The 15862-nt window shown below is 41.5% G+C and overlaps 1 long non-coding RNA gene across 1 annotated transcript in view; it reads right to left on the reverse strand.

Moving 5' to 3' along the window:
• Nucleotides 1-8434: 8434 nt before the first annotated feature.
• LOC310851138 overlaps nt 8435-15862 on the reverse strand; it is a 39506-nt gene continuing 32078 nt past the window's right edge. The window contains exon 3 of the long non-coding RNA XR_014567588.1: nt 8435-9207. This is a non-coding gene — a long non-coding RNA (uncharacterized lncRNA). The remainder of the gene's footprint in view (nt 9208-15862) is intronic.

Genomic DNA, 15862 nt, shown 5'->3' on the forward strand with positions numbered 1-15862 from the left:
TGTTGTAAAGATCAAGAGCTGATAGCAAAAGAACTTTTTTATTGCTTTCTGTTATGAATTTGTAAAACACTGGTGAGAACGAAGGAGCATATTAATTAAGCCAGAGCTACCTCTAAGACAAAAGATCTTAGAACTTTTACAGGAGTCCCTAGAGTTAAAAGTAGTGCCATAAGTGTGTCCCATTACCATTACCCGGTGCTTTTTTCCTAGGGGTACACAGGGGTATGCATACCCCTAAACATTTTGTTCATTTACTGTATTTATTTCCCCCAATTTGAACTATAAAATGGTGATTTTCTTGAGTCAAAATGAGAGTACCCCTAAATATTTTTTTAGGGGGGAAAGCACTGCCATTACCTAATGCAGGTATATTGACCCTTATTCTGGATGTGCAGGTTAATAGAAATATGAACTATCCTGTAGTAACTTCTCATGCACCAAGTACCGCGACCATCCACCTTCCTTGAACTGACAAGACATCACTAGTGGTTTCAGAACACTGAGCAGCATACTGTGTGACATTCATACTCTCTTGCACAGCGATTCCATTGAGCTGGGGAGCAAGCAGGGGAGTTCACATTACCACATCCTGGCTATCACCTAGAAATGTGGGGGTGGTGAGACTGTGCAAAGAGAAGATCAGCTCCACCATATAACTCGACATCCCCCCCCCCCCCGATTAAGCACATTGACGGGAACCACAAGTAGTTCTGATGCCCACAATCATGGACTGGATGGACAAACAGAGGTGATGCAGCAGCCATGCTTGGCAGATTACCATGAGAAGAAAATATAAAATTTAATATTTGCAACATTAAACCCAAATATTCATTAAACCCGTCAATCATGGATCTACCCAATAAATTTCCCCTTTCTCTTTGCCACCAGATGACTATTTGGATTGGGTTGCTAAGCAGCTGGTAAATAAACGTAACAATGGCTCTATATCAATTTTGCGCTCTGTCAAACTGGAGTCAAACTTGGCCATCTTGAAAGGTGGTAAAATCTGAAGTCTTGCCCAGTAGTGGTAGAATTAGATTGGCTGCCAAAACTGTGGTGAATATGAGCCTTTTGAGATCATAGTCAGGTGATATGCCACACAAAATTGTTGGTACATGAGGAATGATGTTGACCACAAAGAATAAACATGTTACTGCTAACTTTCAGAGCACAACTATGAATACCAACCATATAATTTATCCTCGAAGCACCCTACATTTTCAGAGTCTCTAAAGACGCTGGTGGGGTTTACTTATGAATTAACAAGCACAAAGAATGAAGTATGAATTTAATTTATAGAAATGTTGGTCAAGGCAAGAAGAGTAAGTTCTGTAGCTGCATTCAGGCAGCACTTTCTTCCATTTTCAGTACATTTCCTCCCCTGATAATTTCTACAGTTTATGTGGATTTTCACACAAAGGTAAAGTCACTTATCGAAATCTGGTGGAATCTAGACCCAATCATGCACTTCTATGGAAATGCTAATTGAAAGGCTTGCCTTGTCAGTTTTCTTGAATGATGTTGTCAGAGTGTTCAGTAGATTCAGGTCAGGGAGAAAAACATTTCTCTCCCCCATCCACCACCTATTTGACACAAACAATCCTCCACAGGTCAACTCAGAAGAATTGGACTTAGGTCGCAATTCTAACCATGTCTACTCAGAAATAAGTCTGATTGAATTAAATGAGGCTTACTCTAAAATTAGTGAGGATTCAATTGCAGCCTTACTCTTGGGATTTGCACTTTTCTGCTGTCTTTCTGGTTTTTACTACTACAATGGAGAAATCAGACAGGCCATGGTGGAGATAAACAACTTAAAATTGGATCAGAGATTTACTTTGGCAAAGCCAAAAGGTTCTCTGAAGATTGTATCACAGGTGTTTTCCCAAAGTATTTCATCCACTAAGATTCAAAAAGAATGACATTATGTCTTTGCACTCCCCCAGACAAGTTTTGTGCCAGTTTGTTCCCTCAGTACAGTTCTATGCCAACAACTGAATTAGCTGCAAATTTGCTTGTTCAGCAAAAAGTCCTTGATTTCTTAGTTATTTCCTTTAAGTGCCAAATAGCAATCTTCTTCTTTTTTTTGGAAAGCAGACATTGTGAACCATTGTTCCTGCCTGATAGACTAGACAGAGAAAGGATCAAGCAGAGGTTAGTGTGTACAACAGAGAAGACACAAGTCCTCTTTATGAACCTGCCACAGATACGGCTTTATCTGTAAAGCTATGAGGATAAAATATGCAAAAGCAATGAAATCCTTTGACCTTTGTGTGAGTGTCACAGCCTCATACTTTTGACTCCACTGCACATGGCCTGTAAAAATGAATAGGATTTGCATAGAACAACTAGCAGCCCATAAGTTGATCACTTGAGAGAAGTGCTGTAAGATGCAGGTATTTTGCAAGGTTTAATGTTGCATCTCTCTTTGAATTTGGATATCATGTCCAGCAATGCCTAGGTAATCATATTCCTGTTAACTATGAAGTTCTTGCTGTTATAGTAAGGGACCCCTGACCATTAGGTCCAGTCGTGACCGACTCTGGGATTGCGGCGCTCATCTTGCTTTACTGGCCGAGGGAGCCGGTGTACAGCTTCCGAGTCATGTGGCCAGCATGACTAAGCCGCTTCTGGCGAACCAGAGCAGTGCACGGAAACGCCGTTTACCTTCCCGCCGGAGTGGTACCTATTTATCTACTTGCACTTTGACATGCTTTCGAACTGCTAGGTTGGCAGGAGCTAGGACTGAGCAATGGGAGCTCACCCCGTCGCGGGGATTCAAACCACCGACCTTCTGATCGGCAAGTCCTAGGCTCTGTGGTTTAACCCACAGCACCACCCGCGTCCCTTATAGTTCATCAGCTTTATTATCAAACCTATGTACGAAAATGTCAATTTGTGTAGCTAATATATAATCATTGATCCTTGAATTGTTCTGCGTATCCCCTTGGAATACAGCTATTGGCCCTTCCTGATATTGATTTGGAGCACTTTCAGTTGGCATTCAAGAGTTACAGTGTAACAGTGTTCAAAAATAATGTTTACTTTGCTTGCTTTAACAAAATACAGGAGATTTTTAGTAGTACCATTGCCAAAGAAACCCGTCAATCAAATGCCTTTCAATGTAATTAACTTAATACATTTATCCCTAGTTCATATGATCAGCATTGGTTACAATACATTACTTGTGCCAAAAAGAAGAAATGAGAAGTGCAACTTAGTCTTTACTTCATGCCTATACTTCTTAGGTATGTTAATATGGAGTCAAAATGGTTTTGGATTGGATTGCTTGATGTACTTGGGAAAGCAGCTAGTGTATAGATGGGGGCAGACAGACAACAACATTTGACACATCTGTAAGGTAAAGGTAAAGGTACCCCTGCCCGTACGGGCCAGTCTTGACAGACTCTGGGGTTGTGCGCCCATCTCACTTAAGAGGCCAGGGGCCAGCGCTGTCCGGAGACACTTCCGGGTCACGTGGCCAGCGTGACATCGCTGCTCTGGCGAGCCAGAGCCGCACACGGAAACGCCGTTTACCTTCCCGCTGGTAAGCGGTCCCTATTTATCTACTTGCACCCGGAGGTGCTTTCGAACTGCTAGGTTGGCAGGCGCTGGGACCGAGCAGCGGGAGCGCACCCCGCCACAGGGATTCGAACCGCCGACCTTTCGATCGGCAAGTCCTAGGCGCTGAGGCTTTAACCCACAGCGCCACCTGCGTCCGTGACACATCTGTACTGGCTGCCTTTATGCTACCAGGCCAAGTTGAAGGTCTAGGCTTAATACATGAAATCTTGAACAACATGAATACCTTAAAAACCAACTGAGCCCTTATATCACTGAAACTGCTGCTAGTTGCCTCCCATATCTCAGAAGCCTGACTGGCTTCAACTAGGTTGGACACCTAGTATCACTATTTCCATACTGTGGAATACTTTTGCAACAGAGATTCAGCAGTCTGGGCAGTGTATATGGGACTGCCCAGGCAACCTTGCTGATGTGATCGGAAGATAAGCAGAGCAATACATTTGGCACCAGCTTGGCTGCAGCAGTTGCCAGAAGAAGGCATGGAAGACACCATCCAAGTGTCTTATGGACTCCACTCTTTAGCCTTTTCTTTTCCAAGGTGCACTAAATATTTACCAGAAAATGAAAGTGGTTTTTGGCACTCCTGAAAATGTTCACAAAGACAGTGAGTCGCTTTGCTTGATTTCTAACTGTTCTGGATATTATAAGGCTCATTTCTTACTGTGCTTCTTTAATTCCTAGAATGTAAAAACCCAGCTTTAGTCTTATTGACTGCTTTGTATTTATACACTACATAAATTGTGCTTTTATCATCTGTGTGGCACTGAAGAAAAAATGCTTTTGGAGACTATAGCCATGCATTTGTTACCTAACTAGTATAATAATGACTTTGTCTATAGGGCCTTGGATTGAAATCAAATTTCCTCTGCTGCTATGTCAAACTATTTCCAACTGAATGCACTTGTATTTTTTAAACTGAGGAATTTGTGCCAGAAATGACATCACTTTCACATACATATTTTTACATATGAGTCCAATTTCACTTGGTTGCTGTGATGATTTGTTTCCCTGATGGTCTATAGTCTGCCTGTTAATAGCAGTTTACTAATGTGTTGTTGGCATGGAATCACAGGAAGCCTGATTGTTTTTTTTTTCCTGTTGTGAACTTCACAGTAGTTCATTTAATAGTCTTCTGTTAACTTTAACCAATACACTTACTCTACCAACTGTGAGGGGCATATTTGTGAAGGCCTTTGATTGACAACACAAAGAGCAATGGAGGCCAGATTTTAACAAGGACAGCTTCCAATTCTACCCACACAATAAGATGAGAGTTGGATTCAGAAAACCATTTTTTCACCCCAGGGTTTGATGCCAGCTTGCTCATGACATTGGAAGTTGTCACGGGGGTAAATGAGGCCTATACATAGGTGTATATATTGTTTTGAGCCATGGCTACCATTGCGATACATAGCCCCAAATTGATTTTGTTTCAGTAATCATTTCATACTGGACTAGCATGCTCAGCATGGCATGAGTTACACTGGTGAAGTAGCAACTGGAGAGTTTTGTATATCTGTCACAGTGATATATAGACAAGGGAGTCCATTCCTTCAGGAAAGCTGAGAAAAGGTGGATTGAGAAGATATAAATCAATATGGTGGCCAGATTCAAAGAACTGAACTCCTCTACATGGTTGTATATCAAAAAGAATTGCAGGTTTTATCACTTGACAAACTACACCTGCCAAAACGTTATACAACTATAAGAAACCTGTCCTTCTTTGCATTTTATCACCCTAGTTAATAGTACAGCAAAGGGTTTTCTACAATATGTATTATTATTATTATTATTATTATTATTATTATTATTATTAAACTGATGGCAAACATAGTATTCATTCTTGCATCCTGATAGAAAGAACGACTCTAAATGCAAGAAGCACATCTTGTGCTTAAAAAAATCAACATTAAAAACAGGCCACCCAAAAAAATGAACAACATAGTAAATGACTGGGCAAACAAAACAGGGAGGGGAAAATATGATCCTTGGGGTCCATTCCAACTATGATTCTAGGAAAGAAAAAGAGCCTGAATGAGCCTATGGAGCTGTCTGTTAGTGAGTCAAGCCATTGTTCCACCTAGCCCAGACTTGTATACTCTGACTGGCAGCAGCTCTCTCAGAGGTCTCTGGAAGAGGCCTTTCTTTAGCCTTTGACAATGCCAGGGATTGAACCTCAAGTCTTATGTGTGAAGAGTATGTGCCCTACCACAGGGCAATGAGCCACACACAAATTGATTATGCTTGAATAGACCTCACTTTAGAAAGAGAGTCACATTTTGTCTGCTAAAGAGTTACAGTAGTACTTCTGGTTATGAACTTAACGTGTTCCTGAGGCCCGTTCTTAACCTGAGGTACCACTTTAGCTATTGGGGCCTCCCACTGCTGCCGCGCCACTGGTGCGCAATTTCTCTTCTCATCCTGAGGTAAAGTTCTTAACCCGAGGTACTACTTCCGGGTTAGTGCAACCCGAAGTGTTTGTAACCTGAGGTGTTTGTAACCCGAGGTACCACTGTATTTAGGAGAACAAGGCATCTCAGGGAGCACATCTCCTGAGCTAAAGAGGAAATATCATGAGAGGGAAGGAACACATCAGCCTCTGTGCAGTCTTCTAATTAGGCAATGTTTGCTGTTTCTTTTACTTCTGGGAATGCTCTTTGGCATCAGGCCCCTGAGTTTGTGATCCAAGTGGAAGAGAGAGAAAGTTACTGCTTGCTTCTGAAGTAACTGTTTTTCCAAGCTCTGGTCAATGAGCCCTTCTGAACTCCATTTATAAGCTCGCTGAATGTTCCTGTTTTCCTCAAAAAGGATGTGTTGGCATATCGTGGTGAGCACGTAACTGGGTTCAAGACTTTAGCATATGCTGTGAAATTTGAATGGTTGTCAAGCATTCAAAGAATCACATTTTGCATGAAAACCAACCGAGCAAGGATTAGGTTTCCTGGCTCATAAAACGAGTAACACTTTATGCAAGGTTGTTCCCTGAACTTGCAATATGGATGAGAAGAAAGAGGACGAGTGTATATTTGGATCTGGGAATTATTTACAGGAGACAGGCAACATAATCATAGAGTCATAGAATTGTGGAATTGGAAGGATCTCCAAGGGTCATCCAGTCCAGCCCGCTGTAATGCAAGAAGTTCAAATAAAGAATCTCTGATAACTAACTATCCAGCCTCTGTTTAAAAACTTCCAATGAAGGAGAGCCCACCACCTTCCAAGGTCTTTTGTTACACTGTCAAACAGCTCTTACCATCAGTAAGTTCTTCCTGATGTTCAGTTGGAATCTTCTTTCTTGTAACTTGAATCCTTTAGTTTGGGCTCTACCCTCTGGAGCCAGAGAAATCAAGCCTGCTCCATCATCCATGTGTCCGCTCTTTCAATACTTGAAGATAACTATCATGCCTCCTCTTATCCAAGCTCAACATACCCAACTCCCTCAACCGTTCCTCATAAGGTTTGGCTTCCAGACCCTCCTTGATCATATTGTTCACCCTCTTTTGCACACATCAATATTCTTCTTGAACTGTGGTGCCCAGAACTGGACACGGTACTCAAGGTGTTGTCTGACCGAGGCAGAATAGAGTGGTACTATTACTTCCCTTGACCTGGATACCTAATGCAGCCTAGAACTGCATTAGCGATTTTTGGTTCTGCATCACACTGTTTACTTACGTTAAGCTTGTGGTCTACTAAGACCCCTAGATCCTTTTCACCTGCCCTGCTGTCAGTCCAGGTGTCCCCCATCCTATATTTGTGCATCTGATCTTTCCTAAATGTAGAACCTTACATTTGTCCCTATTGAAATTAATTTTGTTAATTTGCACCTAGTTCTATACTCTGTTGACATCATCCTAAATCCTGATTCTATCTTCTGAGGTATTTGCTATGCTTTCTAGTTTGGTGTCACCTGCAAATTTGATGAGCATGCCCTCAATTCCTTCATCCAAGTCATTTATAAGGATATTGAACAAAACCAGAGCCAGGAAAGAACCCTACAGGACCCCGCTTGGCACTTTTCTCCAGGATGATGAGGAACCATTAGCGAATACTCTTTGGGTTCAGTCAGTCAAATAGGGTTATTTAAAACGTCTTTGCACATTTCATAATCTCATCTGTGAACACATTATAAGTATGCTTTGACTTTGAGTCAGAAGTCTACAATAGATACTCATGAGTAAGAGTGGAACTGCTCACATACACAAGAGTAGATATGGGACTACTGGTATGAGTTTGGTCTGCAACTCCCATGTGACCACCCATTTGCAACTGAAAATATAGACCAATCTTAAGCCAATCTTAAATAATGTTAGTCAAATTCAATTAAACTCAAACTTTTTGCAGCTGTATCCTTTTACTAAATTCCAAGCTACTTGGATTAGTCAGGCTTAGCAGTGTCCAAAAAGTCAAGGTGCAACACGTTGTAAATATTAAGCAAAATTATTTCTTTTTGCGTAGCGCTGCAGGGTATGTTGCTTGAATTACAAATTGATACCTTTGCTGTGTTACGGGTTGATGGTGTACATAACTAATTTCTGTAGGGTCAGGAATATATGAATATTTGTTACTTTCAACTCACATCTTTCAATTTTATATGCATTCAGATATTAAATTATAGCTGCAGATAGAGTATATAGTTGACTAATAGTCATTTGATGTGAAGTTGTACTTTGGGCAAAGACATTGTCCTTTGGTTGATTGTATGAGACAGTGGGGGGGCTGACATATGAACATAATAATCTAAGAGCCTGATAGTTCAGACCAATGGCCTGCAACATTCCTTTAGAAATCATACTGGAACAAGAGTAGAGTAGATTTATTTGTTTTACATTCAAAGTGAAGCAAGGATTCTCAGCTAGTAAAGCCTTGTTGATTTTCCAGAGTTGTTACATACACTGTTTTCTCATCTTCTGCAGGCTATGTGCTCTGCAGACATTTTAAGTACTGTAATTAATATTTAGAATTTACACCCTGAGTCAGAACCTCCAGTCAGCATTTTCACATAATTTCTATTGACCTTAGTAGGAGTTTGGTACTTTGGAAGATAAGAAGATGGGTGATCTTTTCTGAGTATTTAAAGGACTGATTTGCAGCCAATGGGCAATCCAGCCTTTGGAAATACTTACGCTGGCTGATACACAGTGAATTATATTATATTAGTAGGAAAACCACAAACTCAGAAAAATGCTCCAAAAATGCAGTTAGTTAATCCATGGCACTTATGACAGAGGATGGGGAGTGAGGCTCTGGGAAGCATGTGGCCCTCCAGATGTTGTTGGACTCAAACTCCTCTCATCGCTAAGAATTAGCCATGCTGGTTGGAAGTGATGTGAACTCGAGTCCGGCAACCTCTGGAGGACCACAAGTTGCTCATGCCCAGTTTAACTTAGACCTGAACGTTGCTGATGCCTTTCTCAGAGGTAGATAGTATCACAATTGCACAAGTTTTCCAAAATGCCTCTTGGAACTCTAAATGAGCCTCGAGAGAGAGACTGTGCATGTAGCTGACACCGTTTTCCTGGAAAAGTGTGTGCCTGAGTGTTCCAGATGTCAGTCTTGTTATCCAGAGGATTAAGATGAAAATTCTCTCTCTTGATACAACATACCACAACATTTGCAGGTCTGAAATGAGAACAAGTAGAATCCTCGTGAAATAATGTAGCATCAAGAACTAGGTCCGCAGTCCTAAAACTAGGAGTTAGTTGCACTGAACACAATGGGATTTATTTCTGAGTAAACGGGCACAGCATTGATCATGTTCTCCATTATAAGACTCCTGAAAACACACGTGTGTGTGTGTGTGTGTGTGTGTGTATGGCTTTTAAAAAATTGTTGTTTATCCCACATTTCAACCACAATATCTCTGAGGTAGCATGCAAATCAAATGATTTCTAACATGCAAAATTTCAAATTAAACCACAATTTAAAGATCTACTGGGCAAAGATGGGTATGAGGACAGCAGTCATTAACTATGCCTGAATGCCTGGCAAAAGACTAAAGAGCTTTTACAGGGCACCTGATGAATCAGTCTGGGGAAGGAGTTTATAACCTGCAGGCAGCCCACCTCAGTTCTAAAGTGGAATCACAAAGACCAGGTCCTTCCCTAAAGATCTTAACAAATGGACACGTTTATAAGAGTGGGCAATCTTCCAGGTAGCCTGGCCCCCAGATCATTTATTCCTTTATAGGTCTAAACCAGGACTTCGAACTGTTTCTGGAAACGAGCTGGCAATCAGTGCAAACCTTTAAACACTGGTGAAATATACTCCCATCCACCCATCACATTTTACGGATTAACTGTTGTAATCTGATCAGTTGAAACTTCCAATCAGTCTTCAAAGGCTGCCCTAGATCTAACACACTAGAGCAGTCTATTCTAGATGCTATGGGAACAAGGTTAAAAAATGAGGTGTGCCTACAAATATAAAGCATGAAAGCAATGAACAGGTGTTGAAGAACTTTATATAATGTGCATTATGCACATCTTGGCTATGAGTCCTAGAAGACATGCTCCCTGCCTTGCAGACCTTTTTCTTCCTGGCCTTGGAGGGCAGGACCCTGACTGAGGTTGGGGAACAGAATCTTGGTCTGAGTATTGTTTAGGGGGTTGGGGTTGTTGCTGTTATTGATGTTATTTTTTCATATCTTTATTTTGCATCTTATTATTTAGATAGAAACTGTTAAATTTGGTTGTGCAAATGTTTTGTTTTGATGTTTTGTTTCTTGTCAGTGATACTTTCGTTATGCCTGTAGGTATGTCATTTTTTGTATGTTGTAAGCGGCCTTGAGCATGGTTTTAACTTTAGAAAGGTGGCATACAAATAAAATGATTGATTGATACACATTGAAAACGATTTGTGATAAACCTGGGTCATCCCTTGGGGGCCCTTCCAACTCTAGAATTCTATGATTCTATGACTGCTCTGCTCTGCAAAATAGAATACTACGTATTCAGTGGACTACTATGGGGGCGGGAAGCAGTCAGATCTCCCATTTTTAGCAAAGCTACATGGCTTGATAGAAGCTACTACCACGTGGTGATCTTGCTGAAAGTCATCATTATGGCATCATCAGTTTTGTCCATTTGTCCATCCTTCCCTAGCTTGAAATGCTAACTTAGATTCTGAGCACGCTCAGATCAAACAAGATGGCCAAGGCAAGCTCCTTTAGCCCACATCCAGAAAGGATCAAACCCATTTCTTGCTGATATTCTTGCCGATTCATGCAAAATCATGCCACCATTCAGCAGTGGTGAGAGAGAGAGAGAGAGACCCTCTCAGGACTGCATCTACTGGGAGGTCACCATGGTCTTTGTGTGTTCCCAGTGCGCTCTGGCTGCCACATTCAAGTGCTTGGCTTGCAAGTTAAATTAATGCATATGCAGAGGGAAGGCAAATTAAATTATTGCATATGCGGTGGGGGCAGCACACATCACCCCACAACGGAAGCAGATTTGTTTTCTTTGCACAATTAACACTCTACATGGGAAGGAAACCATTGCTGGTTTGAATTAATAGCTCTAGAGCTGATAGGAGGGTTACCTGCCTGCTCTGTTTTATGTTTTCTTAATGGAAAATGGGCTATCTAACAACTCAGTTCTTCTTTCCTGGGTTTTGGTCATAAAGGAAGTTAGCATTCGAAACGTAGCTTGGCTGATCAAACAAGAACGAGTGGGAAAGCTCCTTGGCAGGGTCTCTATAGGAACTTGGCTTCCATACAGTGAAAATACACTGCAGATGTATAAATTATGAAAGCTGGGACAGTGCTGGTCAAAATCTTCCATGCTGGAGTCATGTGGGAAAGAGAGTCTAGACATCCTAGATTAACTTATTTCTTTTACACTTGTGCAATCTAGACGCTGCGTAACGAAACAAAACCAGGAAAGTGCACAGATGTAATGCTTGTCACCAAATGTCCCTATGTGAGCACTATAGTCAGACTGCAGGTGGGGGGGGGAGGCTTGTAGAAAATGTCCTGATGTCCATATGTTTATTATCATTATAATTAAGCAGTTGATACTGGGATGCATGGAGAAGAAACCCCTTTATTTTTTAGGACTCACCGCACATGCTTTTAGATGTCCTTAATGCTTTTAAATGTTGTTCAGTTGTTTTCACATGTGGCTTTGTTTTAGTTTTGCTACTTTGGTGTTAACCACCCAATGTGCCTATGGGAAGAAGGGTGGGGTAGAAATGTAATAAAATAAAATAATGATCCTTTGTGTGTCTACTCAGACGTAAGCCTCACTGAGTTAATCTATTATTTTTCTGCATTTCTGTACAGTGCAGTTTCATTTAAGTAATAAATCTGTGTAACCCTAATGAAAGAATGTATGGAGATCCCTGTTGGACCAGATGAAAAGTCCACCTAGTCTGATGTCCTGTTTCCTCACAGCAGCCAACAGGGCAACCAACAAACTGGGCCTGAAGGCAATAGCCCTCCTCCTTCTTCCCGGCAACCAGTACTGTGAGGCTGACTCCCACACTGCAACCTGCATTCCATTAAGGTCATCAATCAATAGATCATCCATCTTCATTGCTCTTAGACAGTCCAGAAATGCTTTACCAACTTGCCAGTAAACCTTTTGTCTTCCAAACCAGACATCCAGCCAGACATTTTGCAACCAAGGCACACATGAAAACGTTGTTGTGAAAGGGAAACAACATCAGTCTTTGTGTAATTCTGCAGAAGAGTGTTATATTTCAACAGCCTTGGCCTCATCCAATTCTGAATGTCAACAGTTGGTTTTCTGTTTGGTTTCTGTTTTCTTAAATGAAGATCCTTGGTGGCAGATCAACACAGAGCCATAGGGATATGCCTTATAGTGAGTTGGGCCATTGGTCCATTTACCTCAGTATTGTCTACACTTACTGACAGAGGTTTCAGGCATGGAATCTGAGGGAATATCAAGGAAAGCAGGAGTGGATATATTGATTAAATATTATCCCTCCTCACTCACGCTAGTGAGCAAGCAGCAGAGCACATTCCCTTGCAGATTTCTGGAAGCAAGTTGATGGATTCGTTAGAATCATTTAAGCTAAGCAATCCAGTCTGGCTTGTCCAGTCTGGATTGTTCCTGGTAAGTTTCCCCTTTTATTTCCCTCTTAAAATAATAATAGCACAACAGTCTTGTTTAAAAGTAAGGGTAAAGTTGACTTACATTCAGTTCACAGTATATTCTGAAGGCAGACATCAACTTGTGGTTACAGTTACATTTGTAGAGAAAAGAAGTTTGAGCTATGCCTTGGACTTTCTACCTTGTGGCTTCCATCCTCTGTAAGAATGAGCCATGTGCTGCTGGCTAAGAGCCAAAAAGCAAAAGAGAGGCAAAGAGCAAAAGAGGAAGATGGCTGCATGACTAGCCCTTTTTCAGGGTCTGCTAGGGTCATGCCCATCTAACTGGTCACACACAGGAGGAGGAGTCTCCCACACCAACTGATGGTGAACTTGTTGCAACTCATGGACTGGCTTAGGCCTGCCAACCCATTGTCAGTGGCCAACCTGACCTCGACTTAACTTGCCTCTTCTTCCTCTTTCCCCTCATTGCAACCAGGTCACAGTGCCACAAAAGAGGTAAGCTTTGTCCCACAAGTCAGATTTCTGAAAAAGAGATAGAAGTATATTTTATTTAAAATCTATTTTAAATAGATTTTCTCTGATAGCCCTGACAACTTTGCAGGGACCAGAGCAGCCTCGCAATTAGTGATGCCAGCCTGCTTACCCCTCCCTGCATCTTCCCTCCATATCTTAGCTCTATTTTCATTCCATATAAAGAAGGCCAAGTCATGGGTTTCTCTGACTGATTTTTTTGGGAATTGATTTGAAGTACTTGGTTTGTAGCAAAGCAACCTGCACCACATACAGTGGTACCTTGGGTTACATATGCTTCAGGTTACATACACTTCAGGTTACAGACTCCACTAACCCAGAAATAGTACCTCGGGGTAAGAACTTTGCTTCAGGATGAGAACAGAAATCGTGCTCCGGCGGCGTAGCAGCAGCGGGAGGCCCCATTAGCTAAAGTGGTGCTTCAGGTTAAGAACAGTTTCAGGTTAAGTACAGACCTACGGAATGAATTAAGTACTTAACCCGAGGTACCACTGTATTCAACTATAATATTTTTAGATATATCCAGGTAAAGAAATCAGAAGTGCATGAATTTATTCCCTGAATGGAAGGAGCATGGATTCAGTTCATATACCTGTATTAGGGAAGAGAGAAGAGGGGGAACACTGTCTTATTAAACAAGTTTCTGCAGCACAACGCCTAGCTTGTTGGCTGGAGATCAGCTTCATTTTGTTTACATTCGCACATCCTGAAACTGCTCAAACCCAGACCCTCTGGCTGCTAGGTACGGCTTTCACCTGGCACAGAATTTTTAAAATACCAGAGTCTGAACAAGGACAGGATCCAGCGGTCCAGCATTAAAAACATCTCTTGTCAGCTAGTGCACAAGACAGATGCAGCTTGAAACACACATGTGTGCATACCACACACACACCATTTGAAGTAATGTGCCCTAAATGCAAAAGAAACTGAATCTGCAACAAAATGCTGAAGCATGGAGTTGTCCTGTCCAATGTGCCAGTATGCCAGCCATACCCACATCTATATTATTCTGTTCCATTCCTATTACCCTCACGCTGGTTTTCCTTCCTTTCCTCAGCATTCCGTGTGTGTGTGTGTGTGTGTGTGTGCATACACATATATACACATACATAGCATACATACTATTGACTCCAACTATGCAGTTCCTTCATACACATGCAGCACAGAACGGTGGTGCCTTTATGGTATGTGATTTATATACACACATACAGAACCTGAGACTACAATGGAGGGATTCACGACATTAACCCCCACCCAGGGGTCTTGTTTTTCCCATAGCCTCTGCCTTGGATTGAAACAGAAATCAAGTATTGTTCTCTCTCCCTCTCTATAGCTTGCTGCTTTGCTCCTAGCTCACATCAATCCAACTCTCTGCTCTCAAGTCTGGCTTTCTCCTTCTAACTGCTCATGACTTGGACACCACATGTTTGCCGCCTCACACAAATCCACTTCCTTTGTTCCCCTTTTCATGATAATATTTATGAAGTTTTCATTTTTCAACCAAACATTTATAATATCTTTTCATCACCTATAATTTGACTCTTTTGAGCCTTGAACTTCCCTCCATCCCCCCAAAACCAACTTTCTATCTTCTTTACATAATTTCCTCGCATTTCCAATTTCCCCCATCTACCTATTTTCATTCCTTAAAATTCCTTCTCATTGTAGATAAGTTTCTATTTCTAATCTGCAAAAACCTTTAAATCAGTCCTGTTAGTATTGTCAGAGATTTACAATGTTCTTTCAAATATAAAATAAATTTACTCCAGTCTTTTTCAAACAGTTGATCTCGCTGGTCACGGATTTTCCCAGACAGTTTTGCCAGTTCTGCGTCTTCAGTCATCTAAGTTTGCCATTCTACTGTTGGACTTTCTTGCTGCTTCCATTTCTGGGCTAAAATAATTCTTGCCACCGGCATAAAGAAATATATTATAATCCTTCTTAGAGATTTCATCACCTAATATGCCCAGCAAAAAAAGCTTCTGGTTTCTTTTGAAAAATATTCTTGAATATTTTCTTCATCTCATTATATATCATATCCCAATAATTTTTTACCTTAGGACAAGTCCACCACATAGGTAGAAATTCCCTTCTTTTTCTTTACATTTCCAACATAGATGTCAAGCTGGAGCCAGCAAGCGAACAGCAGTAGCTGCCAGGCTTTGACGGCAGCCCAGGGGATGAAGGGAGGTTTGGGAGGTTTGTTATGGAAAGATCAAAGGAAAGGACAAGAGGGAGTTCACAACCCAGAGAAACACAGGACTTAGCAGACGATAGCTTGTCCAAGCCAGTTTGCAAACCTCTCAGCGTGCAAGAACGCAGAAGAGGAGGGGTACAAGAAAAGGGGAAATTGACATCACAGAAGCGACGGAAGAGATTGGTTTTCACGCGTTGTTTCCGGAGGAAGAGGAACAATGCTGAGGTTTTAGTTGAGGCATCATCGGGTAGCCATAAGTCACGGGGGCGGAGAGCTCCGGACAAGCGGCATTTTTTTTCTGGAATAAAACCAACTTTTAATTGACTGTACGTGTACGCGTCTTGCTGCCGCTAAAATAGATTGTCACTTGTCCTATACATTTTTGCTAATTTTGTTCCCCTTAATAGCTCATCACCCAGGCAATCACCTCACCAGGAAGCTTGCCTGGCTATTCCAAGAATTAAAAGGGG

This window comes from Podarcis gaigeae (genome assembly GCF_964106915.1).
Source record: "Podarcis gaigeae genome assembly, chromosome: 1".
Lineage (NCBI taxonomy): Eukaryota > Metazoa > Chordata > Lepidosauria > Squamata > Lacertidae > Podarcis > Podarcis gaigeae.